Source organism: Dermacentor albipictus, chromosome 9 (assembly GCF_038994185.2).
Source record: "Dermacentor albipictus isolate Rhodes 1998 colony chromosome 9, USDA_Dalb.pri_finalv2, whole genome shotgun sequence".
Lineage (NCBI taxonomy): Eukaryota > Metazoa > Arthropoda > Arachnida > Ixodida > Ixodidae > Dermacentor > Dermacentor albipictus.
Window position 1 is genome coordinate 7,876,118 of NC_091829.1, and position 16,682 is coordinate 7,892,799.

The 16,682-nt window shown below is 46.2% G+C and overlaps 1 long non-coding RNA gene across 4 annotated transcripts in view; it reads right to left on the reverse strand.

The window, feature by feature from the left end:
• Positions 1-16,682, reverse strand: part of LOC135911084 (uncharacterized) — a 52,472-nt gene that overhangs the window by 12,468 nt on the left and 23,322 nt on the right. For 3 of the 4 annotated variants that reach the window (XR_011508259.1, XR_011508256.1, XR_011508257.1), the window contains exons 7-8: positions 3,276-3,398; positions 1,896-1,973 (exon numbers count right to left, since the gene is read on the reverse strand). This is a non-coding gene — a long non-coding RNA (uncharacterized lncRNA). The remainder of the gene's footprint in view (positions 1-1,895; positions 1,974-3,275; positions 3,399-16,682) is intronic. The other variant, XR_011508258.1, reaches the window with a different exon arrangement.

Consider the following 16,682-nt stretch of genomic DNA (forward strand, 5'->3'; position numbering starts at 1 on the left):
GCCGACAGGATAATTCGAAGATAATCAAGTCAATGAAAGAATCAATTCATTAGCATGTCTATGTGCTTCAGGCCTACTTCTGTGCATATATTGCATGTTAAAATTTTATGTGGCAATATACGTATTCCTGATTAGGCAGAACAGAGGTGGTCACCAGCATTACTTTACGACATTACGGCAGTAATATCAGGACTGTACAATGACGTCGGTGGCATGACTACGTAAGTGCTGTCTCAGGAAAAAAGATTTGCAGTTACCACTCACGAAGATCGCCATAAGAACGAACAAACCAACGAACTACATTACGAACTAGATTGCGGATGGAGGAACGCACCAACCTTTGACTGAACGAACCATTGAAAGAGCCCAGTATTAAACGACTGAACGAGGGAACGAACAAACCAAAGAACGAATTAACCAAGAACTAACTAACAAACAAACGAAGGGGGGTTTCCTTGCCGAATTCGACCCCCAAAGTTGCCCACCGACCAACCAAGAAAACGGCCGAAACAGGCAAAAAAAAAGCTATTCGCTTGGAAGTTTGCAGCCATAAACATTCTACAGCCTGCGCTGATGCCTTCGCCGCCGATACTGCTTAAGCATAACCGTCAATGGCGACGCAGGTGCAGTGCGTGTTTAGAGTTGTAACCTTCTGCGGCCACAGCGCGTAAGCCGTCACGCCATCGATCACGCATTCATCGTCACGTCATCGTCATTCTCTCGTAATATTGTAGTCCTTAGAATGTTGGTATCGTTGATTATTATTAGTATGATTATAGGTTAACGTGTAACAAAATAACTGGTTTCCACAATGAACATTGACGGGACAATAGAAGTCAAAACGGAGTTCGCGATAGCTCGAAACAGAAGTGAACACATAAGCGAAGGTAGATGTTGCAGACAAACAACACTTTCAAGGATCATCCACGCACAAAAAAAACATGCTACCGGTAAAAAGAACGAACGGTCTTGCTCATAATGTGGCATTGGCAAGGGCAACGCCATTTTTTCTTAAATAACAAGGTGCGTTGACCAACTCTGAAGAAATGTTTTCCCATAATGATAAGATCGCTCTTCTAAGACAATGACGGACTTAAGCACGTATCCAACACACCAGAAGGTACATGGCCCTCAATGAATGCTTACGCATAGCTGCCGAACCGCGCTTTGTTACGATTAGAAATTCACCGAATATACCCCAAATATACCTGATTATAAATGCATCCTACTTCTCTGTCCACCCACCTGTCATCAGCATTCTTCCCTAGACAAGAACCACACATCGCCTTCGTCATCGTCAAATTGCTACACAGACGTCTAAGCCTGTGGATCCGTCTGATTTGGTGTTTGCATTTCGGAATTATTCTGAACGATCTAATGCAAAATTATTTTTAAAAAATGTACAATGAGAAGTTTTTGCATAGCCATTGCATGGATTTATAACTGCATACGATGAAATCGAACTGTTCGCATCGCCATTAGCTGTAAGAATTTATTTAAAAAACCTCACTTCAATTTAATTATAACGTGCGCGTCGGACGAGCATTAATCTCCACTTATGCTGCCACGACAGAAACGACTAAATTTGAGCTGAAACGTCAGCAAATGCAAGCCCTGCACTATGTCTTGAATAGTATACCAGCGAGTTTTAAATTTCGTTTGGGAATAAGGAAGTAAAAGGCTGTTTCTTTCAACTGCACGACATCAAATTCAGGTATTTGCTGCACATCGTACAGGCAGCTGTAGTACATTTGTCTAATCATAGATATACGCCAACTTCACGAGCACGAAAGAGGAAGCGCTTACACCAAACAGTAGCGGATGACAATTCGCGTGGCTGCTACGCCAAAATTTAGTTCGCCATAATTGAAAACATTCGCAAGGATTGTGCTTACCTAGTCTGCTAGGAAGCGGAATTCGGGCAGGCTGTCCGTCCCCTCGTTCCTTGAACCAAGAGCCACGGGGATGTCCTACTAAAAGAACAGAGAACTTTGATTAATCGAATTCGTGGTATTTAAAAAAAAGCGGCGTAAGTTGCGTTCGCCCGTTAAAGGCTAAAACTATTGACGACAGCATGTGAGTACTCTCTCACGCCCCCACATGCAGGGTTAATGGTAAAATGGCAGCCAACCCGAAATAAACCAGCGATATCGATTCAGGCTACATCGCTCGTTATTGCAGAAAGGACAATCTCTCAACACAAAATAATGGCACAAATCAAACAGTGCGAAAAGAAGGAACACAGACGATGAAGTTGCATATGTTAAATCCGCCAAACTTGTCATTTTGATAGAGAAATTGCGACAAAAAACTTTTGCTACCTGCGATTCCTCAACGCATGCGTGATCTTTTGATCAGCAGCCTACGAGACCACAAGAAACATCTGGCCACCAGGTCTACAGGGTGCGTGACATCACGCAGCTAGGATCGCTGGCCACCCGGTCAGCAAGATACTATAGGCCGCTAGATCAGCTGGCCAACAGATCCACAGGGCGGTGATCAAAGCAGCCCTCTATAACAGCTGGGCACCAGATCCGCAACATGGGCATCATGACACCACGCTGCTAGAACAACTTGCCACCAGGTGAACAGGGTGGACATAGAGGTTCCACACCGGTAGGTCAGCTGGCCATCAGATGCGCAAGGCGGATATCCAGACAACAGGCTGCTAAACAGTTGACCACCTGGTCCGAAGGGAAGGGTACCGAGTTACCAGGTCGCTAGATCAGCTGGCCACCAGATCAGCAGTGCGGGCATAGAAATACCACGTTGATAAATCACATGGAACTGGGAAATGTAGCCATTGAAGCAGCGCGCATGAAACAGCACGACAAGACGATCGTCTGCGCATAACTGAGCATTTTTGGACTGTAGCGGCCACGTGCACGATGTGAACGACGCGGATGCTTTCACGCTATATTCCGATTAACTTTCACTAGTCAGGCAGCACACATTTTCTATTTTTTTTCGTACCATGTTCTTCATGCGCTTCTTCGTTGGACAAGTTGAAGCTCAGCCAGTTTGTAATTTTTGATAGTGATATCATTAGCCATTTAATATAGCCATGGCATCGCTAGTTAAACATACTTATTAATAATTTTTAAGTAAACAATTAGGAAATAAACATTTCTGGCGTCTACTTAACATTTCATTGCTTAGAAATTCAAGAAGCATTGGTATACTTCATTTTAGTGCGTGTGAAATTGTTTCATATTCATACAGCTAAAATCAATTGAAAGATTACGTCGCCACACTCACGTCTTCGAAGCGCTCACCTTGCCAGTCTGACTCATACAGTAGACCACCGTCTTGCACTGACGCTTGGCCCGGTGATGACGCACGAAAGGCCAGCATCGTCGTCGTCCGACAGATGCGTTGCAGGGCACGACCATGTCGACCTCGTGCGGTTCGTTTTCGGCACCGATGAAGAAAAAGAAGAAAGGACATCGCATGACTATGTGAGAAGCATTGCGAAAGAGCTGAAGACACGGGACCTTGACCTTCTATGCACCATTAGATTGAGAGCTTGGCGCAGATCCAGAAACACTTTCAACCGCATACTCGCAGTGATGCGGCGTGATCGCCTCCGAAAGTGATCACCCGAGAAGCGATCACCCCAGTTGTTGCTCCCGAACCAGTGGCTGTCCGCGCCTCGACCATAGTTATTAGCTTACGTAGTCTCATGTGCTACAACGCCAGCTTAAATGCAAATGTACGGGCCGTCGTGTTTTCTGGCAACACATTGTGCTGATGGACAGTGAAGGAAACACAGGCAAACGCAAGTGAAACATACGAATAGATCGCTAACCCCGAAAAAATGAATAACTCCGGAAAAGGCGAGTATAAGTACTATGTCTCATAAGAGGGGAAAAGTCAAAACGTAGGAACAGTGAAATAGTAGGTTCTATACGAGGGTCATGACACCGTAATTCCTGACGTGACAGCATAACCAAACCGATACGATAGTAGCACATTACAAACCCAACCACCGCATGTATTTTATGGCATGGAATTAGCGCTGTAAGGAAGTTTGAACACATACGATGTAATCATATTGCGCAAGACAACGGTTATCGGAAATCTCTGGTAGAACAACATAAGTACGCTGATGTTGACAGTGATGAGGATGATGAATGTACATTTTTTTACTGCGGTTTGGCTTCCTATATTTATTGCTTCCATTTTTTAAGGTCACTTTTTGCGACTGACGCTATGAAGTGCTATGGGTAACCAGATGAAACGACGGCGTCAGTTTGAACGATAACTAACACAAGCGAGAAATACTCGTGAAGAAAGGAGATATGCCGGTTGGTTTTGTCGTGCGTGAGCGTGGAGGAGGTTGCTCTATTGCATAACTAGTTATGGTATCCCAGAATGATGACATAGGCCTATATTGTACATCTACAAGTATTTGTCTTAAAATTGTGCTGTGTTCCTGCACTTCGCTTGTACTTTCCCATTTTCGCACTGTCAGAATATTTGTATTATATAACCAACTAGCAAAGTAGTAACATTTTTATTCAAGAAATTTTGAGTGGTGGCGTATTGATAACACTTTGATCAATATAGAGCCCAGTGTTGCGTGACTATCAGGATAACTGTAACGCATCGTCTAAACCGCTCAAATGTATGCAACAAAATTTCTGCTACACAATATCGCAAGAAGTGAAAAGCATAACTTCACTACTGCTTTATTCCTCTGACGTACTTCTACGCGTTCGACTGTCCCATTTTCGCAACTGCGATCGCTTGGCTAAGCTCATCGTAAGAATAATGAGAAAATAATTCATTAGGATAACGTGGTTTCTCGAGTAGCAAGATGAACAGCAGAAATTAAGCACTTGTTTTCACTAGCAATCGATGGGGTTTCTCTGAACGGTGCAGAATAAATATCATTGGCTTATAAATAAACGAAACATGGCAGACTAAACGTGGAAAGTACAAAAGGTCATTCCATGGCTTGGTGTCGAATTCTGTTTCCTGCATTTTCACGCTGTTGTACGACCCTAAATGAACCCCTCGGCCCAAATTCGCACTCCGAAATGTCGTCCGCATGACAGACGAAAGAAAGTGCAGATCCGTTGCACTTTTTGGAATATATGTGAAGCGAAACATAAACTTAAATAAATACTAAACATCAGACAGCGACAGTGTTGCGGAATGGGCGCCCCATTCCATTCCAGGGAATTAGAACTTGCCGCAATTCTATTCCTTTAAATTTGTCGGAATGAAAAAACTTAGCCCATTTCCACTTCGGGAATGGCCGTGCGTGAACTGTTTTATCGAGTTGCCGACTAACGCTTGATAAAGCTGATGTGGTCGGACGCGTCAAAAACTGCAAAAAATACGCAAAACACGTTGCCAAGATCGATGGATAGTAACCCTTGGCAACATATCTAGTTCAGTACAACCACCCTACTAATTCCCATAGGGGTAGTTCTCCCACTGCCTGTGGTATTTGCATGGTCAGCATGTTTTAACGACTTGTGAGCTTTTAATATTGTTTAAGTTTAAATGTATTAATACTAAAATGACGACATTGCTTATTTTTGCCTAGGTGCCCTCGTGATTTCTAAATGCTGCAATAAAGGTCCCAAGCAGTGCAAGGTGCAAAAAAGAAGCTTTATTTTGCAACATAAAGTCACGAGCTAAATAGGCACTTCGCCGTTTAGTTTTGAAAACCCGCAGCGTAAATGACGGCTGCTTCAACGGTTAGTTCCAAAAACAAAAGTGAGATAAAACAATTGCCTTCTGCGTATATCTTGCGCTTCACCAACGTGAACTGCTCGAAAGAGGTGCTTGACAGCCGATTTCGCTTCGCTGTCATTATCAAGGAAGCCGTAGAAAATGCGTTGCACATCAGCTGACGTCGCATTCGCATTGAAAACTGCCCTTGCGAGACGGGAAAGCAAGGGAAATTGGGTATCGTTCGCTTTCCAATAGGCCAGGGGCTTAACCGTATATATCTGCCCAAGTTCCCTCTGTGAGCTAAAGACAAATTTCCCCGGCAATGGATTCAGGCTTATTGTCTAGGTGGGCATTTTCATTTTGCCTACACATGGGAGCGAAATAGGGGGGGGGGGGGGGGGGGCATGAAAGATGGGGAGGAGAGAGAGAGCACAAATCACAGCGCACGCATCGTCAGTTGAGCTAAACTGGTTTGCCTTTCGTTCTCCGCTTTTTCCTTCCTTCCTTCATTTTGCCTGACGTTCTTAAGCAGTCTGCTTGGCCCTGCTTCAGAGATGCGCATTCGCGACGGTGCTGGCGCTCTCCTACCCTAACAAAAGAAGCGCCCTCTCCAGCGCAGCAGAACACATCTGCTCGGCTGTTGCAGCTGAAACGCACCCATAAAAAAAAAAAGAAACAGTCAGTCCACGTGCTTGTTAACCGCTTCTCCAGGCTTACGCTGTAGGCCTTTAGCCACCTCTTTGCAGAGAAGTGTGTCTTGCTTCAGATTTCCTCAAGGGAAACTTCGATATTTCGCAAAGCAGGAAGCAAAAGCCCGGCTGTCTCGTGCCTTTTCTGCAGCACCTCCGTGGCCTACTGCACAGGGGAGAGAAGCTATCAACTGTCTCCAGCGTCAGTTCATATTTAGACAGGTTAGCCTTCTTGCAGGCGTACAGAGTGTCTGCCAGGCCTGGGTGACTCGGAAAAGTGGTAACGAGCTTTCTTAACATTTGCCTCGTCGCGTCGTCCTCTTCAGTCTCCCACCCGGTAAATGCAAATGCCTTTATCATTGATGAAGCGGTATCTGTCACCAAGCGAAATACCTGGAAAATAAAATAGAGTTAACGGAGGCGAAATTTTACGAAAATACATTTCACCTTGTCAGCGATGTTCCACTGCAGCAATGCTGCGTCATACTCGTAGCGGATCCGAGCAGCTGTGTGGCTCCCCTTCAGGCGAGTGAAAACTGGGGAGTTGCGCGTGAGCCGTGAAGTCGCTGTCCACGAATGCTGCTTCGACAGCCAGAAAGCTTTCAGTAGACCGCGACGTCTGCACGTCTAGTGTGATACAGGTGTACTGCGCTCCCGCCAAAGACGATGATATTTTGGACTGCAGCGCTGATACATTCCCTTGCAAGAACTCCTCTCTGAGGTCATACCACGATGACAACTTGTAGACCCGGGACGGCGACCTGAATCTGAAAGAATACAAACTAGTTACTTTGACGAAAGGCGGCTTGTAATGTTGTCAAACTTACCGTTACGAATTGTTTGAATCTCTCCCTCTCGACAACACGAAAGGGCCCCATGTCAGTGCAAATCATGTTGATTATGGCGTCGTCAAGAGCAGCCTTTCGCTGAACAGGCACAGAGCGGCACCCAGCGGTGAAGGCCGACGTTACCTTCGGCTGGCTTGCCAGCCCTTTCTCTTGTTGCACGTATTCACGGTCGCGCTTTCTTTTTAGGTGTCTAAATAAATTAGACGAAACTCCGACTACAGCATGTATAGTTTCGTAGCAAAGCTTGCTGCGTGCAACTTGTTTGTTTTCTTCGCAGGTAATTTCAAAAGATTGTTTCCAATGTGCCATTTATGTAGTGAGCACTATGGCCGCTGCGGTATCGGCTAGTCGCACTGCCCGCTCACTGAATTTGCGCGTTTTGTTACCGCTGTCGGAGCGGCATTCGTGTTTATGGTACTTTAATACGGCTACAGATATCCTTATTATGTTGCCAAGTGACCAAGAGGTCTCTATCTGCCAAAAATAAATAAATAGAAAAGACCAACCAAGTAAGCTTACATTGTTTATTATCAATGATGAGTGAAGCAGTACATGCTCACGATTTTGGCGCAGGTCGGGTAGGCTTCATGCTGTCATTCACTGTTTCCAACATGTAGAAACACAGCCATTTATTTAATGGAAATGAAAGCTGAAATCGAGCGAATTTTCCCCCATCGTGTCAGGCGTGCCGCTTAAAGCAGGTGAAACGAAGCTTCACACAACGATATTTATGCCGGGCTATCGTTGCACTGTAGTTACATACTGTGCTCCTTGACGTGTTTCACACTACACGTATATAATCTGCGTTCGATGATTTCAGCTAGAATAAAAAAAAAAGAAAAGTTACCCCGCTCGCGCTGCAATTTTGTCCCATTCTTTACATAATACATTGGCGAGGGGCACGTAGTGCAGGAAAATAAAAAAGTTATGCTAAATTTTCCAGCACATATCGTGTGATCTTGCTATTTCAGCAGCCCATTTAGTGTTGAGGTGCGGCAGTAAAGGCTTTGATACAAGTTGAGTACTCGCAACGAACCTTATGGAGACAACAGTGCTCTGCAAAAAGTCTGAACAAGAAGACTAAATAAACACATAATCAAGCCCAATTAATGATCGCAGATCCTTCGAACATGCAATTTGCGGTTTAATGTTGTAAAACGAAAATCTCGGTTTATATATTCAAACATGGCAAAGAGGCTGCAAGGAGATGAAAACTTCAATTGAATAACCGAGGTGAGCAAGGGAAGCCTCAGCCTGGAGCCACGTTTCAACAAGCAGAGATATTTGCGATGGCCATGACAAACTTAAAAGGAAGAGGCCCGGACACCGATTAAAATGGTCTAAAATATATATTTACATTCCGGCTCACCCACGGCAGCATTGTTCAAGATCATCACAATCGAACACGTAAATATTAATTTTAAACCATTTTGGTCAGTGTCCGGGCTTTTTCCTTTTACGTATGCGTCATCCTGGCCAGACGGGCTTCCATCATACTCTCGACTGTATGACAAAGGCAACTTCCCACACTGAAACTTCCCTTGCTCGTCCACTGTTGATTGGCTAAATGTTAAGCGAAACTTGCTATTCTTCGAGTATATTTCAAGAACTTTCTGCGAACATACTGTGCTCCGGTTCATCTGCTGTTTGAAAAGAAAGAAAAATTATGTATAGTGATTTGTCATGTTCTTTAAATGTGAAGTAGATCGGTTGTGTGAGCTTGCCTTTTTTAGCATCTCTTATCTTACTGTGCATAGCTAGCCTAGTTACTTATTTCAAGCTAACTGCTCATGAACCATGCAAGAGTCACTACCAAAGATTCAGTCACCGTGAAGTGTGATTTCATCAAAATTGCAATGAGCGCTTCTCATCGTTTTAAATGTACTTGCATTCTCATGTAACAAATTATCGTTGTAAGGGAGCATGTGATACTGAGGTAAGGCATGTTGTTGGGCTGGATGGTTCATAGATGCAGAACAAAATGAAACTGCGCGAATTTTAAACTCTGTATGCGTCTACATTTCTGTTCACGTCCTGTCTTCCTCGTGCAGCTTAAAATTTTCTGGAGCATGTATAGTTAGCGGTATTGCCTGCCAAGCTGATTTGCAAAGAGCAGATGAAAGGAAGGAAGGAAGGGAAAAGTGGAGAAGGAAAGGTAGGGAGGTTAACCAGTATGGCTTAACCGGTTTGCTACCCTACACATGGGAGAGGGATGGGGGAGATTAAAGATGGGGAAGGGGGAGAGGGAGAGAGAGAGCATATATCACAGCACACACACATCGTCCGTTGGAGTCCATCATTCTGGCATGGTACGCGACGTCACTCTCACAGCCGCTTGTCCAATCCCGTCTCTTTCAAAAACCGAAGTAGTCCCTTTGTCGCCTTCACCTGCGATATCTTCTGTCGGCGGCATGTGAAAATCGTGTCGAGCGACAATGGTCTACTGTCAAGGCGCGCTAGAACAGATGCCAGGGACTGTCGCTGAACGTTATAGTCAGGACAGTCGCACAGAACATGTTCCAACGTCTCTTCGCAAAGACAGGCATTACAGAGATCGTTGTCGGCCATTCCAATGCGGAAGGAGTAAGATTTGGTGAAAGCCACCCCCAGCCATAAGCGATAAAGCAGGGTCGCCTCTCTTCGACGCAGTCCAGTTGGCATATAGAGATGCATCAAAGAGGGCAGGTGGTATTGACGGTTGCTCTGGGTGGTCTGGCTGTTTGGTGTGCACCATAGAGATAGCGTGATCTCATGTGCAAGCACTCGAAGTCTGCTAGCTGCGTCGGATCGTGAAAGCGGTATGGCCTCTTCTTGTGCGTCTTCAAGAGCTGCCCGAGCGGCATTATCGGCGTCTTCATTTCCAGTGACGCCGCAGTGACTTGGCAGCCACTGAAACGTCACATGGTGTCCTTTCTCCTGTGATGTATGGAGTAGGCATCTAATATCGAATACGAGCTGTTCGAATGGCCCGTGATGCAGAGCTGATAGTACAGATTGTAGGGCTGCCTTTGAATCGCTGAAGATTGACCATTGCCGAGGTGGCTCCCGATTGACGACACGAAGTGCAGCGCGAAGAGCAGCTAGTTCAGCAGATGTCGATGTTGTTGGGTGGTCAGTCCTAAAGCTGATGGTAATAGCTTTTGCTGGGACAACCACAGCACCGGACGAACACTGGATGTTTGTGGAACCAGCGGTACAAATGTGTTCCCTGTCCGCGTACCTCTCGTGCAGAAGAAGCAGAGACAGTTGTTTGAGCACAGGCGACGACAGTTCAGACTTTTTTCCGATTCCTGGTACACTGAGATGGACTGTAGGGCTGATAAGACACCAAGGGGGTATCGATGGTTTAGATGCAGCGGTGAAGCCCGATGGCAGTTTGTCGTTGTATTTGATGATAGTTTTAGCGAATGATGATTGGTGCCTGTCCGAAGGTATTGCTGCAAGGTGGTGATAGGTGGCACGTGCAAAATGTCTGATGTGCGTTCTCAGGGCTTCCACCGTAATGTGAGTTCGCATTGGATGGTCCCGAGCAATCGCAATAGTTGCCTCTGTTGAGGTGCATCTGGGCAAACCAAGGCAGACTCTGAGTGCTTGAGCTTGTGCTGCCTGCAGAACACGAATATTTGTCTTGCAGGTGTTGGTTAGTACAGGTAGACTATATCTTAGAAAACCGAGAAAGAGAGCTCTGTAGAGTTTAAGCATTGCGTCTACTGACATCCCCCACGTCTTTCCTGCCAAGTATTGAAACAACTGGGAAGTTGCTGTCAGGCGCCGTTTCATGTAGGCCACGTGCGGGCTCCAACAGAGGTCTCGGTCAATTATTACGCCAAGGAATCTGTGGGTTCGGACATAGGAAATAGTCCGCCCATTGATTGAGATGATATAAGGCGTCATCGGTTTGCGAGTAAATGCTACTAGTGCTCATTTTTCTGGTGATATGCTGAGTCCCTGTTTATACAAGTAGTTCGCTGTCAAAGTGGCCGCTCTTTGAAGTCGCGCACGTATCTGAGGACGTGTGACTGCCGAAGTCCAGACACAGATGTCGTCAGCGTATATTGAAATTTTGATGGTAGTTGGCAAGTACTCAGCAAGTCCAACAAGAGCGAGGTTGAATAGCGTCGGGCTGAGAGCACCGCCTTGAGGAACGCCCCTGCTGGTATAGCGTCGCGTAGTTGGGCCATCGTCAGTTAACACAAAGAATGATCTTGCAGATAGGTAGCTTGCAATCCACAAAAAGCTCGACCACCTAGGCCAACCGTCGCAAGGGCGTCGAGAATGGCCTCATGTAATACGTTATCGTATGCCCCTTTCACATCTAGGAATAAAGCTGCAGATAAACGCTTACGGGACTTTTCGTGCTGGACATAGGAAACGAGATCAACTACATTGTCGATAGAAGAGCGGTCACGTCGGAAACCAGCCATGGAAATCGGATAAATCTTGTAGTATTCAAGGTACCATTCCAGGCGGCCAAGGATCATCCGTTCCATTATCTTTCCTACACAGCTGGGCAGCGCTATTGGGCGGTAAGAGGTGAGTTCTAATGGGGATTTGCCCTGCTTTAAGAGTGGCACCAGGCGGCTTACTTTCCATTCGTCAGGAACATTTCCCTCCTGCCATGAGGAGTTGTAAAGGCTCAACAACTCTATCCGTGCGGACTCTCCGAGATAGCACAAGGCCCGGTATGATATACCATCCGGACCCGACGATGATGAGCGCCTGCAGAGAGCTAGAGCCACTTCGAGCTCCTCCATTGTAAAAGGAAGGTCCATGCGGCCATCACGTGAATTGGGGACGTCAGCTCGGGCTGGAGGATCTGGACGAGTAGCTTGGTCTGCGATCCGCGCACAAAAGTCTTCTGCGACATCGATGTCTTGCCGCCCTTGGAAAAGCGCTAGCGCCTTGAATGGGAAACGCCGTTCCGGAAGGCAACGCAGACCTTGCACCGTTTTCCATATGTGAGACAGTGGCTTGCGGGGGTCGAGTTTCTGGCAAAACGTTGCCCAACGTTCCGACGCTAATCTATCCATACGACGCTGAATCTTCTTTTGCATCCTCCTGGCTGCCCTAAGGTCATGAATTGATTTTGTACGCCGATATCGACGTTCCGCCCGGCGACGAAGCGCTCGAAGGCGCTCTAATTCTATGTCGAAGTCATTCCGCGTGGAAGAGGTCGTCATCATGCGAGTGGCGTTTTGCATCGTCATTTTAATCGTTTGCTCTAACCCTGATGGTAGGCCCTCGCGGCAGGCATCTTCCATCTCAGATTTGAAGTTGGCCCATTGAATCGCCCGAATGGTATTCCGTAAGCCTGATCTAGACGACAAGCCTTTGATGTTCAGATAGGTGGGAATGTGGTCACTCCCATGTGTCTCAATGTCTGGAAACCACTTCACACATCTGGCGAGAGAGTTGGAGACGAAAGCAAGGTCGAGGCAGCTGCCGTATGTCACGCCGCGAAGAAAGGTGGGGCTACCATCGTTCAGGAGAGTAAGGCCATAGTTGTGGGCGATGCTTGCTAATCTTCGCCCTCTTGCATTTGTCCGTGTACTTCCCCATGCTGGATGGTGTGCATTGAAATCTCCTATGATGACCCATGGGGCAGGACAAACACTCAAGATATCCGCAAATCTTTTGGTATCGAAATTGCAGGAAGGCGATATATACACGCCTATGAGAGTAAACAAGAGTTTGTTCCTTTTAACTGTGATGCATATATATTGATTGTCGTCGTGGGGAGCAATTGGTTGCAAAACATAGGTGAGTTCACGACGAACAAAAATGACGATTTTGCTGCATGCACCATTTGTTGATGGCATGATAAATTCGTATCCTGACAGTCTTATTGATTTCGACAAGTTGGGCTCACAAATGACGATGAGAGGAAACAGATTGGTGTACACAAACTGCCGAAAATCTGAAATTCGTGATTTTTGCCCTCTGGCGTTCCATTGGATGATGGACGCAGCCTTGACTTCTTTCCGGAAGGATGGGGTATGGGTAGCCATCTTTCTAGTTGAGGGATGCAAGCACTGGGCCTAAGGCGTCCAGCACTTTAAGTGCGTTTTGAGCACAGGGTGTCCCGATGTCCACTAAAATTGCTCGAATGGCCTCCATGAGAGAACGTAGCACCGAGATGACTTGGCGGTCTGTTTTAGGTGAATCGTCCATGGCCGGAGAAGGATCAGGTGGGACCCCGACCTTCTGAGGTTCCTTCGCAAGGGAGCGGCTTGGTAGCGTAGGCCATTCCTCTAAAGATAAAGTCTTGTCTGCTTCCTTCGTGGAAGTCGTGGGCCTTGTCGCGGCGTGACTAACTGGCACCGCAGTGGAGTGGGTACTGTCACTTCGCGCATGCGCCTTCTTCGAAGACGTACGATGGCGCCTACGTCGTCGCCGACGCCGGACTACTTCGGCTGCCTCCCTGTGGGCAGAATTGTCTCTGGCCATTTGCTTAAGAACCGCGCGCTCCCTCTTGATGCGGGGACAGTCCTTCGAGGAGGCCGCGTGAGGGCCGCTACAGTTGACGCACTTCAGGACCATGGCACCGCAGGTCTGTTCTGCATGAGGTTCAGCGCAACGGGGACACAGTAGCGAGTTGGGACACACGCCTTTGACGTGTCCTAGCCTGAAACACTGATGGCATTGAAGCGGCTTCTGGATGAATGGTCGAACCGGATGACGGAAATGTCCGACTTTAACGTGGGATGGGATACAATCCCCCTTGAATTTTACTTTTACGCAGCGCGTATTCCCAAGACGGCGCACTTGCGTAATGATCGTGCCTTCGTATGCCGGCTTGATGAGGCTAGGTTAGTCATCATTGGGAATGGCAATGTCAATGTCGTAAATCACACCGGCTATGGATGTGTCGTCGATCGGGATAAAGGGGCGCATTTTGATTCCGTCTAGCTCTGTGATTTCTTGGAGTTTTCCAAGCGCACTCGCGTTGTACACGTCTATGGCGAGTATATTCTTGCGTGGATTTATTCTTATGTCTTTAACTTGATCCGGCACCGCACATTCCAGAAAAATGGATAGGGCTTGCCTGCTCAGCAATCGTAGGTTGCTTGACGGTTCTGTCGGCATAAAGATGATGACGTGTGGCCAGCGCGCAGGCCTTGTCTTCACAGTCGTTGTGCTCGCAGGAGTTGACGGCGCTGTGTTGGCGATTTTTCTCCTCGCCCTCTTACTCCGGACGGCTATGAAGCCGTCGTCGGATGAGTCGTCTTCCGACATAGAGTACAGCTCGGTGTCTTCGGTGTCACTGGGGGAGCCAACTCGCTTCCTTGCGGTTGACGGCCGTGGTGACTTCTGGCCAGGCGGGTCTCTGGCATGCTCCGCGTCCATGGCCGCAAGACGGGGAGGCGAGGCACCTCGAATAGCGAAGATTTCACCCAAAAATTCACAGAGCACAGAAACAAGCGTTCTGCCAAGAAGACACTTCGTCGTCTTCTCCTCAGCAGATGAAAGAGTTTGTGCAATAGCAAATACGATCATGCTATTTTTATTTTGTTCTGTTCTGGTTGTCATGGTTCTGATGACTGGGAAAAGAAATGTTGCGACTCAACGTGTTAATTCCTTCTCCGTTTGTCATAAAACAACCTTAAAAGCAAGCAAGCTTGTATGTCAAATTTTAGCATTCCCGCCTGGTACGATACAAAACTCTAGACTGCTGCTTTCCTGATAGGGCTCACACCCCTCTGTGTGGTAAACTTGCAAACATTTCATGGTGAGGCACATCGTCCAACAACATAGTTCAAGGGGATCTGCTGTCATTATGGTGACCGTTGAGCTTCTTATGATTTGACGTGGGCAGCTTGTGTACCAATCATCTCTTTTGTCAGCCTTCCTTAAAAGAGACATAATGAAGTCATAACAAACATGTAAGCAAAAAACGGCGAAACAAATGTTTGTCCTATAAACGAACAAATCACAGTTCTAGGTGAAGTGTTCAGAAACATACCTTGAGAAAATTGTGGTCCTTGTTACTTCCCGTGGTGATGCATTCACTATTAACTCGTACGTCCAGATACAATTAAGTTCAAACAGGCGAAATGAAATATGAGCAGCGTTTTGTAGGCTGGAGTCGAAAGAAAAAGCGTCAATTACTATGGTGGAAGTGTGGATGAGATTGCAATTCATGTCTAGGGCCAATGCACAAAAGCTCCATGGCAGAAGAGCACACACACCCACACACAGCACAGTTTTATGTGTGCCTGTTTTTTGACATCTTGCTCTTTCCTTCCTCTTTCCTGCCCTCCTTCCTATATTCCATTTCTATGTTTCTGTCACCCCCCTTTTTAAAGAGTAGGCAGGCGTTATGCCCCTTCCAGTGGCAGTTGCCAGCCTGTTCCTCGCTTTCCCTTTCCTGAGAAATGTATGTACGTTTTCAAAACAAATAATAATTGCGTCGGCTGTGCTTGGTGAAGCCTCGACCAGATGACAATTGTTCCTGCGAGATACTAGCAATATTTTGTTGCGTCTCAAATGAAATTATCTAACTCTGTCACTGGAAGCATATTTGCAACTAACGCGCAATGAATTTATCGCGGTGTAACACTAATGCAAACAGCCAAAACTGTTATTTATGCTGTACTCCATGTTAGTAAATTTAGGCATGTGGCAAAATGACAGAAGCATAATTTGAATCGCCTTTGAATAGCAACAATTATAAAATTATTATTTTCCGCTTTTAAGAAATGACTACAAGAATCTGTTTTATCCACCTCGCACGAAAAGAAATTCAAAATTGAAAACGAAGCAATGCGTTTTCACTCACCGGTGCATGCGGCCAAAGGCTGCAAGGTTACTGCGCTTTAATGGGTGGTCTCCAAACAGACTGTGCTCGGTTCCAGCGATGAATTTTCTCTCTAACTACCGCATATTCTTTTTTCAAGCAACACATCATTGGGCGGCCAAACGTGGCAGATCAATAACTATCGAAGTCGTGCATCCGTTGTGTTAGTAAAACGCCACGGCTTATAAAATTCACCGTCTTTAAACACTTTCACTTGGTGGTGGCTATCGAATGTTGGACGCATAAACTGACTGAGATATTATTGCCAAAATAAAACTGCTTTAAAACGAACCTGTGTGATGCTGCTCAAAGGAAACGACCACTGCGTTCGCAAATGTTACCGCCGTACAATTTGAACCGATAAACGGCCCGGACTGCAATCGATACCAACGATTACATGAATGAAGATATTGAGACCTGACTGACATTCAAGTAATAAAGCAAACCCTTTAATAATAGAACTCCAATAAAATGAATGGCCTCCTTATTTTGTAAAAAGTGGCATGTAACTGTGGTTGTCAGTTTATATGTACATTCATAGATCAAATATTTAGCCGCGTTGAGCGCCGCTAGCAGAAAATGTACGAATTAACGTATACGTATAAGGTACAGTAACTTCACTTACGCGCTTCATAGTAAAACGTGCCGCGGTTTATTATT